General features: G+C 50.0%; 1 long non-coding RNA gene across 1 annotated transcript; it reads left to right on the top strand.

The window, feature by feature from the left end:
- Positions 1 to 6,316: 6,316 nt before the first annotated feature.
- Positions 6,317 to 21,238, top strand: LOC142835021 (uncharacterized). The gene is made up of 4 exons (XR_012907712.1): positions 6,317 to 6,451; positions 7,874 to 7,994; positions 20,726 to 20,858; positions 21,156 to 21,238. It is a non-coding gene; the product is annotated as an uncharacterized LOC142835021 (long non-coding RNA).
- Positions 21,239 to 22,282: the final 1,044 nt, after the last annotated feature.

Below are 22,282 nucleotides of genomic sequence, written 5' to 3'. Positions count from 1 at the left end.
TATTTATTTATTTATGTGTATGTGTCTGTGTGTATACCAAAGACACAACAATCTTCAGGAGCCAGTTCCACCAACCAGATGGGTCCTTAGTTTCCAATCCTCAGCCCTGGGTAGTTGTCTTTACCCACTGAGCCATCTCGCCAGCTTCACTAATGGTTTCTCTGTGAAACCACAGAGGTTTCTACCTGCTGAGGCCAGTGAGATGACTACCTCAACTGCTCTTCCAGAGGACCCAAGTTTGGTTCATTGTCATCTGTTCACAACCGCCTGCAACCCGAGCTCCAGGGGGATCTGAAGTCTCTGACCTACACACCCACACCCTGCCAGACCTGCAACCTGATCTACAGGAGATCTGAACTAACTCTCTCTCTCTCTCTCTCTCTCTCTCTCTCTCTCTCTCTCTCTCTCTCTCTCTCACACACACACACACACACACACACACACACACACACACACACACACACACACACACACAGCCAGACCCCTCGCCTAGTGGCCCTAGCTCCTCTAGACCAGATGCACCTGAGTCCACCGGTTTCAAGATTCCACCCCACCCCCACGCCGGTCCGTGTGGCCCGAGCACAGTGGCACTGACTGGGTCTAGACAACCCTTCAGATTTTCTTTGCCTCTTTTTTCGAGCTGAGTAACCAAGTGGTGGCAGACGAGGTCCCACCATGGAGCCAGCCAGCACCGAGGCCCAGAGGCAGCTGGAGTCGCCATGGAAACCGCTAGTGCAGCGCCTCACAGGGTCTGGCCTTTTCACTCCGCCTTTTTGGCAGGCTTCCTCAGCCACCCAGAAACCCATTCACCGGGCGAACCGGGGCCTCTCCCCACCCACCCCTCCCTGCCCTTCGGCCCCCTTCAGTGAGTTCTGCCTCCCCTCCCTCTTCCCCTCGCGGCTCCTCCCAGCTACCCTCCCTTCTGTCGGCCCAGCCAAAGCCCTGGGAGGGGAGATCAGAGCCTAGGAAGGGCTCGGTTTTCAATTCTAAGCCGATTTCCCCTCCACAGGCAGTGAGCCCTTTCATGCATTTCCCCTATTATCATAAACGCAGGAACTTGCATTAGGATGAATGAGCAGGAACTCCCGTCTTTGTCAGAGGCTTGGCAGACGGCCAGCCATAGAATGACCTAAAACACTCCGAATTAAATGGAACTGGAGAGGGGGTGGAGATCCCTGAGGAGTGAGAATAGGGAAGGGGGTGGCCTCTGGTCTCTAATTATAATAACAGAGCATTCCCGGTGTGTCCGGGCTCTGTGCTAAGCCTGGTGCACAGATGCTCTTTAAATCCTCACAGAACGTCTACATCCCCTCGGTCCCCACCCCCATTTTTATAGAGGATGAAACAGAGGACCAGAGACGTCAAGAAGCAGGACCAACATTGCCCAGCAAAGGAACTCTGGAGTCGGAATTCAGATCCTAAACTTCAAGGTCATTCCTTTGAGGGTCCGTAGCTCCACGTAGCCAGTTCTCACGAACAAGACCCTGACTCTCCCCGCCCCCATTTCACTCCCCTACCTCCCACCCCACCCACCTCCCTTCAGTCTTGCTCTATTTCCATCTTCACAGTAATTTTACACACCAGACTTGCTGCCTCAAATTGGATCTAGACAGTTAAAAGAGAGAGCTGCTGCAGGGAGAGAGAAGAAGGTTCCTGACACCCTGTCTGGTCAGGTAGTGCAGCCTGGTGCCACAGTCTTAGCTTTCTACACCAGCAGAGCCCAGGCTGATCAGCACTGTACACATGGCACGGGGTCAGTACCTGCTCATGTGTTTATCACGTGCTGGGCTAGTGAGCCCCCTCTCCAGATCTCAGTCCCTCCCTTTTGGCCTTCCAGCAGAAAGCAAGGGCTCCAGGAAAACGAAGTCTGAAAGGGTTTACAGCCGGGCCAGGTGGGCGTGGCTGCTTTCTCTCCGAGTTACCGTTCTGGGAAGGCGCGTCTGACCCTCAGGGGCGGAGCCCTAGAAACTGCTGCGCTGAGAGCTGAGTTCTCACCTTACACACAACTAAGAAGGATGCGTTCATTGACGTCCCCTTCTGGATTTTTAAGTGTGCAATCTCTACTTCCTTCCAGAACACAGACACAAACGGATGTCTTTTTTTTTTTCATATGGCAAGAATTTCACAGTGACTAAAACGAGCAAAATCTCCTGCCCTCAGGGAGCAAGGAACCAAAGTGGAGTAGGATAGACGGTAAATAAACACATCTTTAAAAAAAATACTACGTCAGGAAACGGAAGTGCTGTGTATGAATGAACCAGCAGAAAAGATCAATGAACGCAATCGTTTAGAGGTCAAGATTAGACCTGAGAAGCAGTCTAGTCTGAACCCCTAGATTTACAAATGAAGGCCCAGGGAGGAAGCTTTAAGGTCACAGGGTGAATTATTGGTAAAAGCTAGGCTGGCATTCAGCTCTCCTTGGCTCTGCCTTTGCCAAGGCCTGAGGGAGAAAATTCAGACCATAGAAGTCAGAGAGTTGGGAGAGGCAAACGCTGATCCTTCTAGCGCTTTCTCTTTTTAAAAAAGATTTAATTTTTTTGATAGGGTTTCATGTTTCTCAGGTTGGCCTTAAACTTGGTATGTAGTTTAGGATGAATGCTGGGACTCCAGACATGTCACCACAGTGGGGGTATGCCGTGTTGGGCACTGAAGCCAAGGGCTTCCGGCATGCTAGGTAAGTACTCTACCATCATTCCTAGCTCCTCTTTCCTTAAAAGCAATGTTTTCAAAATGAACTTCAGGGCAATGCTAAATTCACCAGGAAGGCGGCACCAGGCAGGAGGCTTGATGCCCTGAAGGCACCTGACAGCTCACTCGAACAGAGAGCAAAGAGCGAGGCTTGGAGGACCTGGACAAATTTGATGGACAGTGTTGCCAACTGGAGGAGAGGGAGGGCTTGCACTTTCGTGGTGCCGGCTTTTTGGGAAGGGTATTGTTCTTTTGTTGCTGACAAAGTCCCAACCCACAAGCAGGGTTTGGCTGGGTGTCTGGGTCATGTGTTTCCCAAGCCCTCCGATTCTTTCCATTCTGCCCAGTCCTCCATCCTGGCATGCCCACGGTCTCCTACTGGGTAGACGAAAACAGCCAATAGCCTTCCTCTTTATGGAGTTGCCATGCACAAGGAAAACAGTTCCTTCCTCAGCTCCAGGCATAACCAGAGACCATATAGCTGAACCAGCAATCAGGTGGTCTCTGCACGGCTTAGGAAGGCAGAGGAGCAGAACGCTACAGAGGGAAACCCAAGTTCATATTCAGCTTATGAGAAAATCTGACATTCTCCTCACATTGCTGCATCCCTGTTGCAGGGGTTTGGGGGGGGGGGTGTGGACCGAATCGACGGGACACTTCCTGTAGTCCACCAGACCACTTTTCTTGACTGGCCCAAAACGCGGGCTGATATGGGTCACACCCAATCTCCTTCCCTTCCACGCCCCACCCCCCCCCCCCCAGTGTAAGCTGTTCAGTGGCTCAGGCTTATCTTTGTGACCTTGGTGTCTCTGCTTTGAAGCGTCTTGGCTGTGTGGCCCTGCTGCAGGATTCTGGCCCAGTGGCCAGGCCGAGGTTCCCATGGCAATGCCCTACCCTTGGACTGTCTCGTGGGCCCCACAAGCCACTGGAATGTCTCAAAAATACCACCCTTCAGGCAAACATCCAAACTGCCTCTCCCAGACGGCAGCTCTCAATTGGAGCAACAGGAAAATCCTTTCAGAGCCGTGTCCTGATTTTCAGCTTGGAAAACAGATGGTCACCATTGCAAAGCTCGCCATCCGCCCTCTTCTTTCCCTTTCCCTCTCTCTCTCTCTTTACAATCTCAGGCAGAATCTGAGCTCAGATTCCAGTATTTCCATTTCTTCCCTGTTCCCAGTCCTCTGAACCTGTGTTGTTCTTGTCACCCGGCTTCATTGCCTAGCAGTAATCCACCTACAGATTTTGGGGAAGACCTATGTTTCTGTTTTGTTTTTTTACAATCAAACTTATTAACCTATTTGTTTGCATGTATGTAAACCAATATCTATGTATGGAGGTCAAAGGACAACATGTGGGTCCCAGGAAATCCAACTCAGGTGGTCTGGTTGTCAGAAAGGTCCTTGACTCACTGAGCCATCTGGTCAGCCCTGATCAGTGATGCTGTGAGAGGTTCTCCTTGTCAACACTCAGCCGTTCTGGCTCTGAGCACCTCTACCTTCCTTCCCAGATTTTTTTCCTACATAGGGCTTATCACTCTCTGATAAACTATCTCACATATTTTGAGTTTTGATTGTCTTTGATTTTCTATAATGGAAGCTCCAAGGGGATAGGGATTTAAAAATCATTTATCACTTTATGTGTACATGTATTTGCTTGCTTGAATTCATATGTACCACATGCCTGCAGGAGCCCGTGGAGGCCACGAGAGGATACTGGATTCCCCAGAAGTGGGCTTACAGGCACTGGTGAGCGGTCATGTGGGTGCTACGAACTGAACCCAGGTTCTTTGCATGAGCAGTCATGTTCTTAACCACTAAGCTATCCCTCCAGCCCGATTTATTATTTTTAATTATGCACGTGTGTGCTCATCTGTGTGGGGGCATGCATGCGTGACTATATCCCACAGGGGCTTGGGATACCTTGAAGCTGGAGTTACAGGCAGCTGTGAGCTGACTGATGTAGGTGACTGCCCTCAATAAGAGCAGGATGCACTCTTTACCATTGATCCATCATCTCTCTAGCCCCTCTAGCCTCTCTAGTCCCAGGTTGAATGTCTTTGTCTGAACTATGTCTGCACCAGGGTGCTTCAAGGTGGTACTGTTAGGAATAGTCTTAAGATGAGTTAAGATGAGCCCAGATGGCCAGGAGCAATCAAGGAAGAGAGAAAGAGAAAGAGAGAAAGAGAGAGAGAGAGACTGAGACTGGCGGCAGCCTAAATAGCCTGTGGGAGTGGTCCTGACCCTCCCTGGGGAGGGGTCAGTGCTTGGCCGGTTTCCAGAGGTGGAGTCGGAACTAAGTCAACTCCCAGGCCAGGGGTGGGGTGATGCTTAAAATCAGGTACTAAAAAAATAATAGTGGTTGTATGCACCAAGGTAGTGGTGGCGCACACTTTTAATCCCCACACTCAGAAGGCAGAGGTAGGCAGAACTCTGAGTTTGAGGCCAGTCTGTTCTACAGAGTGAGTGCCAGGACAGCCAGGGCTACACACACACACACACACACAAAACAGCCGGGTGGTGGTGGCGCACGCCTTTAATCCCAGCACTCGGGAGGCAGAGGCAGGCGGATCTCTGTGAGTTCGAGACCAGCCTGGTCTACAGAGCTAGTTCCAGGACAGGCTCCAAAGCCACAGAGAAACCCTGTCTCAAAAAACAAAACAAAACAAAACAAAACACACAAAACAAACAAACAAAAAAAAAACCCTGTCCCAAAGAGCAAAACAAAACAAAAACAGTAATAATTACAAGAAGAAATAATTGCTCACTAAAAAAAAAAATGAATGCTTCTCATTATGGTGGTTGGTTCACACCTACATTTTAGGACTCGGGAGACAGAGGCAGGATGACTGCCATGATTGGAGAACAGCTTAGGCTGCACGAGGACCCTCATGTTAGATTGTAAAAACTTTAGTTTACATCGCTGGGCAGTGGTGGTGTACACCTTTAATCCCAACACTCGCCGGGCGATGGTGGCGCACGCCTTTAATCCCAGCACTCGGGAGGCAGAGGCAGGCGGATCTCTGTGAGTTCGAGACCAGCTTGGTCTACAGAGCTAGTTCCAGGACAGGCTCCAAAGCCAGAGAAACCCTGCCTCGAGAAAAAAAAATCCCAGCACTCAGGGAGGCACAGGCAGGCAGAGCTGTTTAAAAACAAAACGAAACAAAAAAACCTAAACATCAATAATCAAAGCGGAGTGAAGTCTGGCCATTATCTTCAGCCTTATGACTCTGAGCCCTACCACCACCCCAGTTTTATCAGCTTGGCTAACACCTGGCAGCCAGCCCGGTGTGGGTAGAGCTGGATGTTGACTGGGGCCACTTCCGCCTTTCTCTTTTCTTTCACTTCTCTCCAGCTGCAGCCACCTCGGAGTCTGTAGCGAGACTGGAAACCCTGCTCTAGTCCCGCCCCCCGCGGGATGTTTTGGTGGAGACAGCATTGTGACCCGTGAGGGAATATCGTTAACTGCCAGGCGCTTGGCCCTTGCTGTCACCCCCATGGAGAGACTGAGTCAGGACAGAGCTGGTGAGCAGTGGCCTTAGGCCACCCTCTCAGTATCCAGTCAGCCTGCTCTGCCCACGGCTGTGGAGGAAGGAGCTCTGGACCTAGGAAGCTGAGAACACAGCTGGGAGGCCAGGGCTAGAGGTGTGAGCTGCTTCCTCTCCACAAGGTGTGTGTTCCCCCAGGGGGCTGCTTCCTCCCCAGGGCCTCCTTCACTATCCCTCACTGCAGCAGGATCTGCTACCTCAATTCAGTGAGGAAGTGAGGTGAACATCAGAAAAATGGTTTCCTGGTGGCCTGCTGGGTTTGAGGAGAAAGGGGAATGCATAGCCTGGGAGCTCCATGTCCACAAGACGGGATTTCAGCCCCGACACAGAAGATCCTCCTTCCCATCCCTCCAGCCAGGGATGAGTTTCAAAGCCCCATCCTGGTAATTATCTCACTGGAGCCCCACAAAAGAAGACAGGAATTAAGAAACAAAATCCTCTGGGCTCAGAGTCCAAGGAAGCCCAAGAGTTAAGACGAAAATACTTAATGTTTTCTGTCTTGCTAGATTCCCCAGGAGCTCCACCTTGAACAGCATAGCCCTCTTAATCCCTGGGTACCAAGAGGGAAACTGAGGCATGCCTGGCTGGCATCCTTGGAGTGGAAGCATAGCAGATATAGAAGTACAGCCACTGTCTCTGCAGTCACCGAGGTCTTTTCTGGATTCTGTATCAAAGCCCAGTTGAGTGCTGAGGGGTGGGTGACCAAAGAAAATGCCACTGAAGAGCACCAATAGCCTGCCAGAGAGCTGTGTTCTCCTTTCTCTCTTTTCTTTGCTGAGACAGAGAGGGCTTACCTCTGTAGTCCAGGCTAGCCCGCAATGCATGGCAATCGTCCTATCTCAGTTTCCCAAGTTAACCACACCTAGGTTTGTGTCCTTCACAAATAACAACCTGACATATTCTCATTAGGTCTGGAGCTGTTTTCCTGGCGTAGCTGGTACCTTAGAGCCATGCCCCCTGCCACAACCCGTGCTCCACATCTACATGGGCCATCTTTTTACCTCTGTGGTCTCAAGGTCTGTGTTCCCTGACAGGCTGTTCTTCTCCCGTATAAATATATTTAAAGTGGCTGGTACCCACTTTGTCTCAGACACCACCCGAGTGATAGGGACACGGTACAGCCAAAGGAAACAGCAAAAGTTTCTCTATCAAGAAGACTTTTTATATTGAGGGAGGGAGACAGATTTACAAAAGAGAAACAAATAAAAGTAAAAATTCAGGGAGTGGCCTGGAATAGAAACATACATCTGTAACCCCAGCCCTCAGACAAGAGGACCCTGAGTTCCAAGCCAGCCTAAACTACATGACAGCAAGTTCAAGACCACACTCACGACCTATCTTAAATAAAATTGAAAAAAAAAAAGTTGTGTGTGTCTTTCAAATTAATTCAGGCAATGGTGAGTTCTATCAGGGAAATAGAACCACGTGTCAGGTATGGTAGTTCACACCTGAAATCTTAGTCCTTGGAAGATGGAAGCAGAGGTGGGGAGATGAGAAGTTCAAGGCCAGTTTCAGTTTCAGTTTTAGACTCTACCTTAAAAACAATCAACCAACCACAACAGAAACCCTGAACAATCGAGTTAGGGGGTGGGCAGGGGCGTGTGGGAAGCAGCCCCGTTGTGGACGATGACTTATAATCAGGACCTCTTTAGGTAAATGGTCGGAGGAAGGAGGAAATCGTGCTTGGGAAATGCCCCTGATCCCAGGCAGAAGAGACCAGGAAGCCAGGCAAACGTGCTGGCGCTGGCGGGAGCCGGCAGAGGTAAGGCTTGGTGCTGAGACAGACATGGTTCATATGCCGTGCCCTGGTGCCTGCCAGTCTATAAGATTGCCTTTCAGGTCTTGATGGCAGCTAACCACTAGGAGCTGCTGAATTTATTCCAAGCGCAGGGGTAGAGGAAATGACATGATTGATGTTCTGAAAAGGCCTTGCTGGCTGCTCCAGGAAGAATAAATGAGGGGGCAAGAAGGAAGAGGAACCAGACCAGGCAGGCTGCCACGTGCCTCCTTTCCAGGGTGGCAGACTTTAGGAAGGATCCCAAGGCTTCCCAAACCCCACCTATACTTGGATGGGAAGCCTTCCAGGTCATCCCTGCCCCAAGCACCTAATTAGGGTCTACTCTTGACAACTGGCCCACACAGGAGAGGACGCCTTAAGTCACCTCCCTCACCTGTTCTAGCACTTCCCTTCAGCCCAGGCAATAGCCCAGCGCGACCCAGAGCCCAGCCCACCTCCCAGCAGGAAGCCAGCTGGCGGCACGGACTGTGTGACCTTGGGCTACAAAGTCCTCATTTACAAAGTCAAAGCCCAGCATTTCCTCCCGAGGGCCAACCCGGCGCAGGCTGGGGACCGCCACGCCTCCCTGCCCCCCTCAAGCTGATCCCGTCTGGCGCGGGCGTGCACGCGCTCCGCGTGTTAAGTGCTCGCGCCCGGGCTTCAACGCCCAAGGCTCATTTGTCACCCGCTGCTGACTCAGCAGTTCTGGGGAAAGCTTTTTCCCTCTGCTTTGGAGGACAGGCCAGGAAATGAGGCAGCGCGAGGCTTCCTTCCTTTCCCTCCAGGATATGTGTGTGTCCCAGGGTGTCTGCGTCTGGCTGTAGTCTGGTGTTAGTCTAGTCGCAGACGGGTGTGTGCTTCTGTGTCCATATTTTGTGTACTTTACGTACAGCCCCATCTATTTGTGTCTATTAGAGTGTAACGCGTAGTGTTAGTGTTTGTGCACCTGTGTCAGCTCTGCTTGAACAATGAAACCGTGCCTGTCACCTGAGTGAGTCTGCGTGCTTCCTTAATACTTCCCTTCAGGCGGTGGTGGTGCACGCCTTCAATCCCAGAACTTGGGAGGCAGAGACGGGTGGGTTTCTGTGAGTTTGAGGCCAGCCTAGTCTACAAAGAGAGTTCCAGGATAGGCTTCCAAGCTACAGTGAAACCCTGTCTCTAAGAAAAAAAAAAAAAAAAAACAAAAACAAACAAACAAAAACCTCCACTCAGACCTTACCTTGACTCACTAGTGATCCTGAGATTTCTTGAGGCCATCAGTAGTAGCAAGACTTCCTTCTCTGTTGCCACTAGCTTGCTCTCACAGCTCTTGCCTTCCGGACACTAGACACAGCTCTGGGAGCAGCCAGACCCAGGTTTCTTTAACTCCTAGCCCTGAACTTGGCAGTAGTGACCCTAGACAGGCTACAAGCAGGCCTTGCAGTAATGGCATCTCCTTATGAGTCTGGTGTAACACAGTAGAGGAGGGCTGTCATTTCTTAAAGTCCTGGGTACACCAAACTTCATGAACTAGCACCCAGGCACAAAAGTACAGACTTGCCTTTCTTTGGGGGCTGGGAACCCAAGCAGGTGGGAAGAGGTGGCCTGCATTTCACGCAGGGCAGAAGCTGCTTGCATGGCAGCTAGTAGGAAGAGGGAAGAGAGGTGACCTAATTTAGAGCTGTCTTTGGCAGCCACGAAAATGAGTAGGTCAAAGGCAAAGAGCTGGGTAGCTGCACCACTCCCATCTAGGCTGATAGTGACTTCTCCGGGGATGGAACAAATTGGGAGGCAAGGGAAGCTAGTGACAGCCTGAAACCCCGGAGTCCCCAGACTACAGCTGAGGAGCAATGTGGCCTTGGACAAGTCACCACCCCTCTCTGAGTCAGGGCTTCAATATCTCCAGAATGAGGGAGGCTACGGACCTAGGTTGTTTGTTTATTTGTTTGTTTTTCAAGACGGAGGAGTTTCCCTGCGAAGCCCCAGCTCTCCTGAAGTTTGCGCTGTAGACCAGGCTGAGCTCAAACTCAGAGATGGTCTGCCTCCTGAGTGCTGAGATTAAAGACCTTTACCACCACTGCCCAGTACTGACCCTGGTTCTTGACAGCTTACACATTGTGCCTGTGCTCCTAGGTGTTCCCCTTGACTTAGGCACCAGGAACAATCCTCCCAGTACCCCTGAACGCCCAGCCCTCCCTGGGGAAACTAATGGACAAAAGACCCATGTCAGAAAAGAGAACCAACCAGCTTAAGGAGTGCATCTCGGTCCTTAGGAAAGAGACCAGGAGGGAGCACAGAAGACTTTGCTTCGTGACCTTATTTTTTCCTTTCTAAATGTGCATTGGTGTTTTCACCTGCACTCATATAGGCGTGAGGGTGTCGGATCCCCTGGAACCAGAGTTGCAAGCAGTTGTGAGCTGCCATGTGAACGCTGGGGATTGAACCCCAGGTCCTCTGGAAGTGCAGACTGTGCTCTTACTAACCACTGTGCCAGCTCTTCCGCCTGCTTCATGACTTTGAACCCCTCCTACTCCCAGACTCCTACCCAGGGCTAGTCAGCATGCTGTGTAGGCTGCTCTGCCTGGGCTTGGATTCACAGGTGGGCCCGGCGGTCATTTCTGCTTCGAGGCCTGAGAGGAATGAAAAGCAGCGAGTGTAGATCCGGCCTTCCTGACTCACAGGGTTATCCCAGCATGGGTGGGGCCGCTGCAGAGCAGACGTGCCCATTTCTGTCCAGACACAGTTGGGCAGTCAGTGGGTGGCTACAGCCTGTCCTTACGTGGGTGAAAGGGGCCAGCCACTCAGTGTGACTCACCCAGCCAGCTGAAACCTCAGCTCCACCCTTCCTTTCTCCTGCAGCTCAGAAGGCTCCCTGTCATTGATTCTCGTCACACAACCACTAAAGCAGAAAAAAAAGAAAGGCATTTGCAAGAGTTGGCAGTGACAACAAGGAAATAAACACAGAGGGCCACGTGACCATTTACTGTCACTGGAGCCTGTCAACTCCGGGACTAACAATTACAATGTTACCAATTCCTCCTTTTATGTTTGTTTGTTTGTTTGAGACAGGGTCTCCCTCCGTGGCCCTTGCTGTCCTGGAGCTTGCTATTAAGACCAGGCTGGCTTCAAATTCACAGAGATCTGCCTGTCTCTGTCTCCTGAGTTCTGGGATTAAAAGCGTGTGCCACCATGCCCAGTTTATTGATTCTTTTATCAAGTTGTTTCAACTGAATATTCTGTTCCTGAACTCTGTGAGCCTATCTGATATGAACAGCCACAAACCACCCCACCTTCTAGGGCTGTTGCTTTCTCTCAATCTGAAAGAAACGAGTCTCTCGAGACTCCCTGGGATGTGAATGTGTGTCCACCTGTAAATTAAGACTCATCTGTGAGGCTGGGCGGTGGTGGCGTGCCCCTTTAGTCCCAGAGGCAGGCATATCTCTGAGTTTGGGGCCTGCCTGGTCTACAAAGAGAGTTCCAGGGCAGTCAGGGCTACACAGAGAAACCCTGTCACAACAACAACAAGACAAAAGGGCATGAAGTGCGTGTAGTGACGGTGTGTGGTGCTGTCCTGCCGTCCCCACACTGAAGGAGCTCATCAGGAGCTGAGACCCGACCAGGCTACAAAATGGGGGACTCAGTCTCAAAACACCAAGGTCTGAGGGTTTGCCTAGTGGTAGAGTGCTCTTCTAACAATGCGCAAGCTCCCCACCCCCCTTCTATTCTCAACACGACAAAACAAAGACCCTAAGTGTAGTCACCTGGTTCAAAAGGAACATGCTATATTGAATATTTTTGCACCGGGTACTTATGTATGGTTAACCGCATCTAAAACATCTAATGGACTGAAATGGGAACTCTGTTTTAGTGTTAATCATGGTTTTTGAGATTGTCGTTTTGAGAAATGATCTCACCATGTAGCCCATGCTAGCCCCAAGCTCACAGAAATACGCCTGCCTCTGCCTCCCAAGCGCTGGAATTGATTAAAGGGGTGGGTAACCACACTTATCTGGAAAAAGATTGAAGGCCAAAGTGTGCCTTTGATGCAGAGGGCCACTTAGTCCCAACTTTGGGCTCCAGCACCCCCAGAGGTGACCAATGGAAGCAGGTGGCCATCATTTCCTTCCCCTTCACACCCCTTCTTCTATTAGCAGGAGAAAAGACAGTTTTGTTTTTAATCTATCAAAGGAGAAACAGTTTTATCATCTATTTACTTACAGATAGGGTCTATTGTAGCCTAGGTTAGCCCAAAGTGCTTTATGTATTCCTGTCTTGAACTTCTCTGACCATGCCTCCACCTCCAGGCATATCTAACTGCCTGGCACAAGCTTTTTTTTAAAATATTTATTTATTTATTTATTTATTATGTATACAATATTCTGTGTGTATGTCTGCAGGCCAGAAGAGGGCACCAGACCTCATTACAGATGGTTGTGAGCCACCATGTGGTTGCCGGGAATTGAACTCAGGACCTTTGGAAGAGCAGGCAATGCTCTTAACCACCGCGCCATCTCTCCAGCCCCCCCCCCCCCCCCCCCCCGGCACAAGTTTTTTTTTTTTACCTTGTATCTTGTCTCAGAGTTTTTTGCGTTTCCCAAGAACTTCCTCGGCTAAGTCCGAGCCTCTGGGTTGAGACTTCTGAGTAGCAAGCACACCACCCTGACCCCAGTCTTGGGCTCGGGAGACCACAGAGAGGGTAGGGGGAGGCGTCAGGAAAGCAAAGTGTTGCTTTCTCCTCCCACTTTCCATTCTAGAGGGAACCTTGAAGGTAGTGGGGCGGGATAGAAAAAACTAGAAAGCTCTGCTACTGCTACCCAGCCTGAAGACCCGAGGTGGCCCCAGCCGCGGTTAGACCCTGTTTGTCTTTCTGCAAATCTGTTCAATCCACCTCCGCAGAACACTCTCACCCTGGAGGTGGGGGAGGGGGGGATGACTAATTACCGAAGTCATTCTCTTTTCCACCAGCCTCTCATGCCCGCCCACTCGCCTACGCCTGTCCCAGCTCAACGTGAGCCACCCAAGGGGCAGCGCTAGACTGATCTTCGCCCCGCCCTCCCCGGAAGACCACGCCTACTTCTCTCACCTTCTCGTAACTTTCCCTTTCCGATCTCTCGCTTCCCTTCAGCAGAGCTCAGCAGAGTACGGGGCGCTCAACCAAAAGAGCCACATTTTAGTCATTATTTTCTTTAATCATCAGGTGTTATTTTTGGTTTGTTTAAGGACAGGCTTTCTTTGTGGCTTTGGAGTCAGTCCTGGAACCTAGCTCTTGTAGACCAGGCTGGCCTCGAACTCACAGAGACCCCCCCCCACCCGCGCTCCCCCCCTGCTGGGATTAAAGGCCCAGCAGGTGTTTTTTTTAATGTAAATGATGTCTTTAGATTTTTTTCTTTGTTTTTAATGTAAGTGAATGTTTTGCCTGCGTGTGTATTTGTGCACCAAGTGTGTGCCTGCTGCCTTTGGAGGCCAGAAGTGGGGGTAAGGGGCTCAAATTCCCTGGAACTGGGGTTAGTGATGGTTGTCAGCACCTTTTGGGTGCTGGCAGCTGAATCTTGGTCCTCTGCAAGAAGAACAAATTCTCTTAACGACTGAGTCATCTCTCTAGCCTCCTGAAAAAAAAAAGTATATATTTTATATTTACTCTGTGTGTTTACAAGTGCCACAGTGAGTATGGAGGTCAGACAGACCCAAACATTTTATTATTGTTGATTTTTTGAGTCAGTCTTGTAGCCCAGGCTGACCTCAAACTGCTGAAGTAGTCAAGGGTGACCTTGAACTCCTGATTCTCCTACCTCCCCGGTGCTAGAAATACAGGGGTGCCCACCATATCAAGTTTACATGGAACCCGGGGTTTCCTGCACCTATATGCTGGGATGCTGGGTAAACATTCTACCAAATGAGCTGTGTATCCACCCTATCTATCTATCTATCTATCTATCTATCTATCTATCTATCTATCCATCCATCTATCATCTATCTATCTATCCATCTATCTATCTATCTATCTATCTATCTATCTATCTATCTATCTATTTTTGGTTTTTTCAAGACAGGGTTTGTCTGTAGCTTTGACGCCTGTCCAGGAACTAGTTCTAGAGGCTGTCCTTGAACTCACAAAGATCCTCCAGCCTCCGCCTCCCTAGTGCTGGGATTAAAGGCGTGCGCCACCACTGCCCGGCCCCACCCTTTATTTTTAAAAACAGCTCCTGGTAGTAGCCCAGACTGACCTTGAACTTCTGATTCAACTCTTGGTACTTTCCAAAGGCTTGGATTTCTTGGGCTTCCTCCTGCACTTTCAGTTTCCAGCTGGAGGCGGAGTTCCTGCACGGAGGACAATGGTTCTCTAGCTCAGTGCATAGCACCAAAGAAGAACACAAGGAGGCTTTCTCACGGAACAGACCCCTTGCACTGGACCCAGGCCTGATGGGTGACTTGGCGTCAGACATTGCCAGGCACAGAAAGGGACAGTGGCTCCAAGTCTAGGGAACAGCCTGTAAGTGGGGCCTTTTTCGTGAGGCTGGCTGGAGCCCACAGGGTAGAGGTAAGGCAAGGAGACTACCAAAGACAAGAGGGAACCAGATTCCAAAGGATGTGTTGAGGTATTTGAACTTCATCCTGCAGGCGATGAAAAGACCCCCGAGGGGCTCAAACTGGAGTGGCTAGTTGCCCAGCATGGAGTTGGAGGCGAGACAGGACACAGCTGTGCGGCAAAGTTGGAGCCACAGTGGGAAGAAAGGGTGGACGGGGAGATTCAGGAGCACAGGAGGCTTTGGATGTGGAAGTCAAGGTGCCACAAAGAAGTCAAGGATGGCCCGTGAGTTCTGCACATTGGGAAGATCCCTGGGTTCCCTGCAGGAGGAGTTGGAAAAAGAAATCCATGACTCCTCCAGCACAAGTTGAATCCTGGGTGTCTGTGGAACACAAAGCTACTGGAAAACTCAGTACGTCATCCAGAGGCAGTCAGAATGAAAGGGATGGCAGACATGGCGTGGTAGCTGAGGACCTGGTAGAGATTGGGGCTTCTAGGAGAAGGGTGTGATCGAGGGAGGCTTCCAGAGACTCTACAGAAGGATTTCACTTGAGAGTGAGCCTTGAACTAGATTTACACGAGATCTCAGCTTTAGTGTTACCCACTGTGCCTTCCTGCTTTCCTCACTCAATCCCCAGTGCAGGAGAAACCAGATAACCACGCATGGCCCTTCTCCCTTCTAAACCACCCACCCCACCACCATCCGAAGTGGCAAGCCTTGCCAGAGGGTCTGCCTGCAGGCCTCCCTCCCTTCCTCCCTCCCTCTCTCCCTCCCTCCCTCCCTCCCTCCCTCCCTCCCTCCCTCCCTCCCTCCCTCCCTCCCTTCTTTCATTCCTTCCTCCTTCATTCCTTCCTTCCTTTTTCTTCATTCCTTCTCCCTTCCTCCCTCTTTCTTTCTTTCATTCCTTCCTTCTTTCTTGTGTTTGCACTTTGCTGGCCAGAAACCACCCCCCTTCCCGCCCCTTTATCTCACCTGGAAAAACAGGAAATGGGAAGCCAATCCCTCCACAGAGGGTAACTTTTTTTTTTTTTTTTTTTTTTTTGCTTAAGCACTATTTACACTTTCTTTAAGCTCTGTTTACATTCCCCATTCACAATGAGAAAAATATCAAGGGTTGGAGCACTTATCATTGTGAAGTTCTGGGGCCCCAGAGTGCTTCTGGGGGAATGTGGTCTAGAATCCTTCCCACTGAAGAATGTATCCTTAGGGTGTTGTGCTCCGCCTTAGGACGGGATCCTGCCCAATGAACCCTGCAGCAGTCAGAGGACCACAGAACTCCCAGAGATGGATATGAGACTTGGAAATTCTTGCTGCAGTCTCAGGAATAAAGTAGCTCTTACTGCCAAGCACAAGATACCAAGGCAGAAAGCTTGTGTCCAAATAATAGTGTACAGCCCAAGGTTTGTGTTTCGCTTTTGTTTGTGCAGGACCAAATTATTCAGTCCCTCCACCCGCTCTGTCCTCAGCATATATAGTCCAGACTCACCTGGAACCTGCCAGGTCCCGGAGGCTGACTTTGAACTTCTGATCTAACGCACTTCCACCTGCAGAGAGCTGAGATTACAGGCATTAGTCACCTACTCAGTTTAACCCGTTAAAAAAACAACAAGGGGCTGGAGAGATGGCTCAGTGATTAAGAGCACCTGCTCCTCTTCCAGAGGTCCTCAGTTCAATTCCCAGCAACCATATATGGTGGCTCACAACCATCTGTAATGAGATCTGGCGCCCTCTTCTGGCATGTGAACATACATGCAGGCAAAATGTTGCATACATAATAAATAAATAAATAAATAAATAAATAAATAAATAAATAAATAAATAAATCTTTAAACAACAACAACAAAACCCAGCTGGGACTGGTAGGTGTACCTGTAACCAGCACCTGGGAAAGTAGAAGGAGAATTGCCTCAAGTTTAAGGACAGCAAGGAGGGAATAATGAGACCCTGTCTTAAAAAGTCAACTGGGGACTGGGGAGGCGGCTCAGTCAGCCATGCATGTATGATACAAGTCAGAGGACCTGAGTTCTATTCCCACCATCCACATCAAAGCTTGGCAGCAAACAACTGCCAAACAAACGCCAGCACCAGGTGAAGCGAGGATTGCTGTGGCCAGCTGAATCAACGAGCGCCAGAAGCCCCTGCATCACGAACCAACCAGACAGACAAACAAAACCTCACATAACATTTGTACATAGATGAGGCCAGCCAGAGGTAGTAGGTGGGGCTTGTGCATGCATGAGGGAGGCTGCACATCTGTGCTTGCTCACCTGCAGGTCCTGCAGGTTACAGGCTAGCGTGAATTTAAGCTCTCTGAAGCTGTGTTTGTGTGTCCTCAGCAGGAGCCAGAGCTTTTTGAAGCCACCTTTAAGGAACATCTAGGCCTGTCCAGGTACTTAAGGCCCTTCCCAACGGTTTGGGCTCCAGGGACTGCAGGCTAAACAATGACCCAGGCTTTCATCCTGCCTGCAACCCCAGGCACGTCTGAGCGCATGGGAGCATTTTAGAGTCACCTGCAGCCTCTTCACTTGCAAGGGTCTCCTTGCCCAAGGCTGGCACTGGGACAGACCGTGGGTAGGGTAGGACAGAAGTACTGAACACGAAGTAGGTTGGGGTTAACTTCGTCCTGCTGGGCTGCTTTCTGCTCTGCCACTCCCCACTCTCTCCCTGTGAGATGCCATACTTCCTTCCCCAGTAGATGTCAGAGAGAAAGCAGGGCCAGGCATCGCTGGGCAGGTTGCTTCCTGCCTTTTCTCTTTACAACCATTTGCTTGCCAAACAGGCCTTCATCTCACCCCTTAGATAACAGGTCCCAGATAAACTCCAGGGAGACAGATGACAGACATGGTTATTGCCTCACAGAACCCCTCCCAACAGGCTTTAGCAAGTGGGGTAGAAGATGGGGGAGGAGAAAGGCCCTTTTTTTTGTGTAACAAGTCTTTTTTTAATCCCGCCAGCCAGCTCCCAAATAACAACACAGAGACTTCTTATTAATTACGAAAGCCCAGCCTATAGCTTGGGCTTGTCCCACTTAAATTAACCCATTCATCTACATTCTACCACACAGCTTTTACCTCTATCCCATCCTGTGTGTCTGACTTGATCTGCATCTGACTAGTTTCTCTGCCTGCTCCTTCCCAGAGTCCTCTTTGTGCCTGGAAGTCCCACCTATACTTCCTGCCTAGCTATTGACCATTTGGCTATGGATTAAGCCAATCAGAAGGCACCTTGGCAAAAACACATCTTTACAGTGTACAAAAAGATAATTCCATAACCATTTTGTTTTGTTTTTATTTACAAACAAGGTCTCATGGGTCCCAGGCTGGCCTTAAACTTGCTGCATAGCTGATCTTGAGTTTTTGATTTCTCTGTCTTTACCTCTGGAATGCTGAGTTTACAAGCCTGTATGTACCACCACACCCCACACTTATGTATTTCTGGTAGTCCAACCCAGAGCTCATACATGCTCAGCGGGTACTCTACCAACTGCTCCCACCACGCCCTGAGGACCCCTCCCCTATCTGCCTATGTAGGAACGCTGTCTCAGTAGGCACAGCATGGCATCTGAGCAGCCTGGCCAGCCCCACCCTCTTATAGAGGGAGGCACACAGATACTTCCAGGCTTTTCTCTTAGACGTTTTCCTTGCAAAGCACTGCATAAACTGATATGCTGCCCGGTGGTGGCGGTGGTGGCACAGTGCACGCCTTTAATCCCTGCACTCTAGAAGCAGTTGCAGGAGGATCTCTGTGAGTTCGAGGTCAGCCTGGTCTACAGAACTAGTTCTAGGACAGCCAGAGTTACACAGGGAAACCCTGTTCCTAAAAAAAATAAAAAGAGCTGGGCAGTGGTGGCGTACACCTTTAATCCTAGCACTCGGGAGGCAGAGGCAGGCGGATCTCTGTGAGTTCGAGGCCAGCCTGGTCTACAAGAGCTAGTTCCATGACAGGCACCAAAGCTACAGAGAGACCCTGTCTCAAAAAAAAAAAAAAGTTCAACATGGGCTGGTGAGATGACTCAGTGAGTGAGGATGGCTTGCTGAACAAACCTGAAAACCCGAGTTTAGTTCTCAAAACCCACGTGAAGGGGAAGGGGAGGAAATGACTCCACAAAGCTGTCCTCCGATCTCCACACAAGCGCCTGGCAGGGCTGGGAAAGTCTAAGCTGGGGAGGCTGTGCAAATGCTGCAGAAACCTATGCCACCACCAGATCCAATCCTCCCATGGCACAGATGGGCAAACTCTGGTGAGTGCTTAAGTCCTCCGAGTTCACTTTCCCCGATCTAGGAAGCAAAAACAGCTGCTCTGCCCAGCTGGTGTGCGTGTTCCAGGGGATCTGAGGTAGCTGGGGAAACAGAGAAAGAAAGCAGTCAGTCCAGTACGCTGTAGAAGGCTCTGTTACACCTGCTAAGGGCTGGTGGGGCGGAGCCAGGCCACTTTACTGACTACTGCCTGTTTTAGCCTCATCCTCCCGCGTTCCCCTGAAAGAGCCAGGGGGTCCTGTGGCAATGGCAAAGAATGAGCTGAGGGGTCAGCCCGCCTGGGAGCCAGTTTTGCAACACCAGCCCTTCTGTGCCCTTTCCCACGTCACATCTGTGCTGCCCTAATTTCTAAGAATGTAGACACTCCTTCGGGGACCACTAACACTATTTCCTCTGCTGAAGCGCAGCACAAGGACACGGGCATCTGACCGGGCTGAGTTTTAACTCGAGGGATCCCACCAGTTACCAGTAGAGCAATGGCAGACACGCCTCGGCTCTTGGAGGTTGGCTTTCCTTGTCTGTAAAGCTGGGGGAACCATCGCTGCTTGCTGGCTCGTCCTGAAGATTAAATTAACTCCACCAGTTTTTCATAAATCATTACTGAATGCCTGCCTGCACTAGGAGTTGGGGATGCAGGTATAAATTCAAGATCGATAGACAGGGGTGTGCCTCAGTGGGCATTCGGCAGATAAGAACAAAGAGAGGCCCCCAAATCCAGGTTATCAATTCCGGTGAGTGTTAAGAAAGAAAAACACAGCCAGGCATGGTGGTGCATGCCTTTAATCCCAGCACTCGGGAGGCAGAGACTACCAGTTGAAGGCCAGCCTGGTCTACAGAGTGAGTTCCAGGATAGGCTCCAAAGCTGCAGAGAAACCCTATCAGAAGGAAGAAGGAAAAATTCCTGTGAAGTAGTGGTGTGGCCACAACCAATGCTTATTTGTTTTCCTGTTCATGGTGCTGGGAACTGAACTCCGGGTGTTCATGCTTGGGAGTGGTAGGCAGGAGCTCTACCACTGAGTTACCCCAGTCCCAGAAGCTCTGGGTTTGGTTTTGTTTTTCTTTGGGGGGAGTGTTGTTTGTTTGTTTTGCTTTGCTTTGCTTTTCCAGGCAGGGCTTCTTTGGGTATCCCTGCCTGTCCTGGAACTTGCTCTGTAGACCATGTTGTTGGTGTCAGATTCCAGATTTGTCTGCCTCTGTCTCCTGAACACTGGGATGAAAGGTGTGAGGCACCACGCCCTACCCCACTCTTCCTTTAAAACAAATTTGGCTACACGTATTTTACTGTGTTTGTGTGAAATCCACCCAAAATAAGAAATGTATTTTTTTTTCCTGTTTTGAAACAGCATCTGTAATGGTTTTGAATGGGAATAGCCCCCATAGGCTCATATATTTAAGTGCTTGGTCCCTATTTGCTGGAATTCTTTGGGAAGGATTAGGAGGTGTGACTGTGTTGGAGGAAATATGTATCTGGAGATGGGGTTCTTGGTTTCAAAAGGCTGGCCATTCCCAATTAGTTCCCCCCCCATCCACCTCCGCCTTCTCTCATGCCCACTCTCTCACCCCCAGCTGCTGCAGAGCCGTGGCTACCTGCCTGTTGCTGTGCTCCCCACCAAGGTGGCCATAGTCTCACCACCTGATGGTGTAGGAGGTTCTTCTTTCTATGTGTTGCTTTCATTGGTCAGATAAAGAAGCTGCCTTGGACTTTTGATAGGGCATAACTTAGATAGGTGGGGAAGACAGAACTGGATGCTGGGAGGAAGAAGGCAGGCGGAGAGCTGCCATGGAGTTGCCAGAGTCAGATATGCTGAATCTTTCCCTGTAAGCCATGACCTCATGGTGACATACAGATTATTAGAAATGGGTTAATCAAAATGTGAGAGTTAGCCAATGAAAGGCTAGAATTAATGGGCCAGGCAGCAATTTAATTAATACAATTTCCTTGTGGTTATTTCAGGCATAAGCGAGCCAGGCGGCTGGGACACAGCCCACTGACACTCCTCATTACTACAACCTGAGACTTTAAGCTCCCATGAAATTCTTGCATCTATAAGTTGCATTGATCATGATGTCTTTGCAACAAAAGGAAAGTGAGTACGACGGGGTCTTACTGGGTAGCCAGCCTAGAACTCAGTTTGTAGACCAGGCTGGCCTTCAAGTTACAGAGATCCGCTTGCCTCTGCCTCCTGAGTGCTGAGATTAAAGGTGTGTGCCACCAGAAGTGCATCTCAAATGTCTTGTCAGTGTTCAGAACGTTTTGGGTTTTGAAACATTACATACTAGATCTAAAGGAGGGAGGTGGGAAGGCTCATGGAACTCACATGAAAGTACAAAGTACTGGGCTGGAGAGATGGCTCAGTTGTTAAGAGCACTGACTGCTTTTCCAGAGGACCCAGGTTGGATTCCCGGCACCCAAACAGCAGCTCCAGTTCCAGGGAACCCAACACCCATGACAAAACACCAATGCACGTAAGAGGAGGAGGAGGAGGTGGAGGAGGAGGGGGTGGAGGAGGAGGGGGTGGAGGAGGAGGTAGAGGAGGAGGTGGAGGAGGAGGAAGAGGAGAAGAAGAAGAAGAAGAAGAAGAAGAAGAAGAAGAAGAAGAAGAAGAAGAAGAAGAAGAAGAAGAAGAAGAAGAAGAAGAAGAAGAAGAAGAAGAAAGAACTTAAAGTTACAAGACTCACAATGCCCTGACGGAGGGCATCAGGTGAAGTTAGCAGCAAACCTTTGCTTCAGGAAGAGGCAGCTCCCTGGTACTGTGATCACTCATGCTACTTCAGGCTTTTTCCTGATACAGCCACCTGAGTCACCCATGCTGGTGACTGCGACACTCAGTTGCTCACTGAGCTTCACTTGGTGGCAGGTTCTTTGGTGACCATGTCACTGATGTGACAGGTCTCTCCGGGGAAAGTCATACAACAGGTGCTCAAGTCGCATTTATGAGACTATCCCCACATCCTAAAGACTCCAACATTTAAAACACTTTGGGTTTTTGGATGAAGAATATACAACCAATAGTGAGTGCTAGGAGGCAAGACAGTTTCAGTCGCAAGGTGTCCCCAGCCAAAGGAAGAGGTTAACCACAAAGAGATGCGGGAATGAATCTTTTCAATGTGGAACACCAGCAACATCAAGTGTTCCAAGGTCTGAAACCTGCAGTGGGGTAAATCAACACTGGGCTTCTGAGTGGGATTCACTGAGCCAGCCACGGCAGAATTTTTTGTGCTGTTATCGCCCCTTCGAAATGCGGAACCCAAATCCGACCCGTGAGGGAATGCAGGCAGAGGAAACCTGAAGTGCCTTCGGGAGAGTCAGTGGTCTGTCCTCTGCCGGAAATGTCAAGGTCATGGAAGACAAAGAAAGACTAAATAGTAGTAAGGGAAACTAGAGACACAGACGCTAATGAAATGTGTGCTCTTGCAGTGGGTCTGGGACTAGAGCAATTTGCTTCTTCTCCTATAAAGGGCATTAGTCGGATACCTGTCAACATTTGGATGAGGTCTGTGTCTCAGGTGA

Source organism: Microtus pennsylvanicus, chromosome 14 (assembly GCF_037038515.1).
Source record: "Microtus pennsylvanicus isolate mMicPen1 chromosome 14, mMicPen1.hap1, whole genome shotgun sequence".
Lineage (NCBI taxonomy): Eukaryota > Metazoa > Chordata > Mammalia > Rodentia > Cricetidae > Microtus > Microtus pennsylvanicus.
Note: the sequence above shows the minus strand (reverse complement) of the source record. Positions and strands in the feature narration are given on the sequence as shown.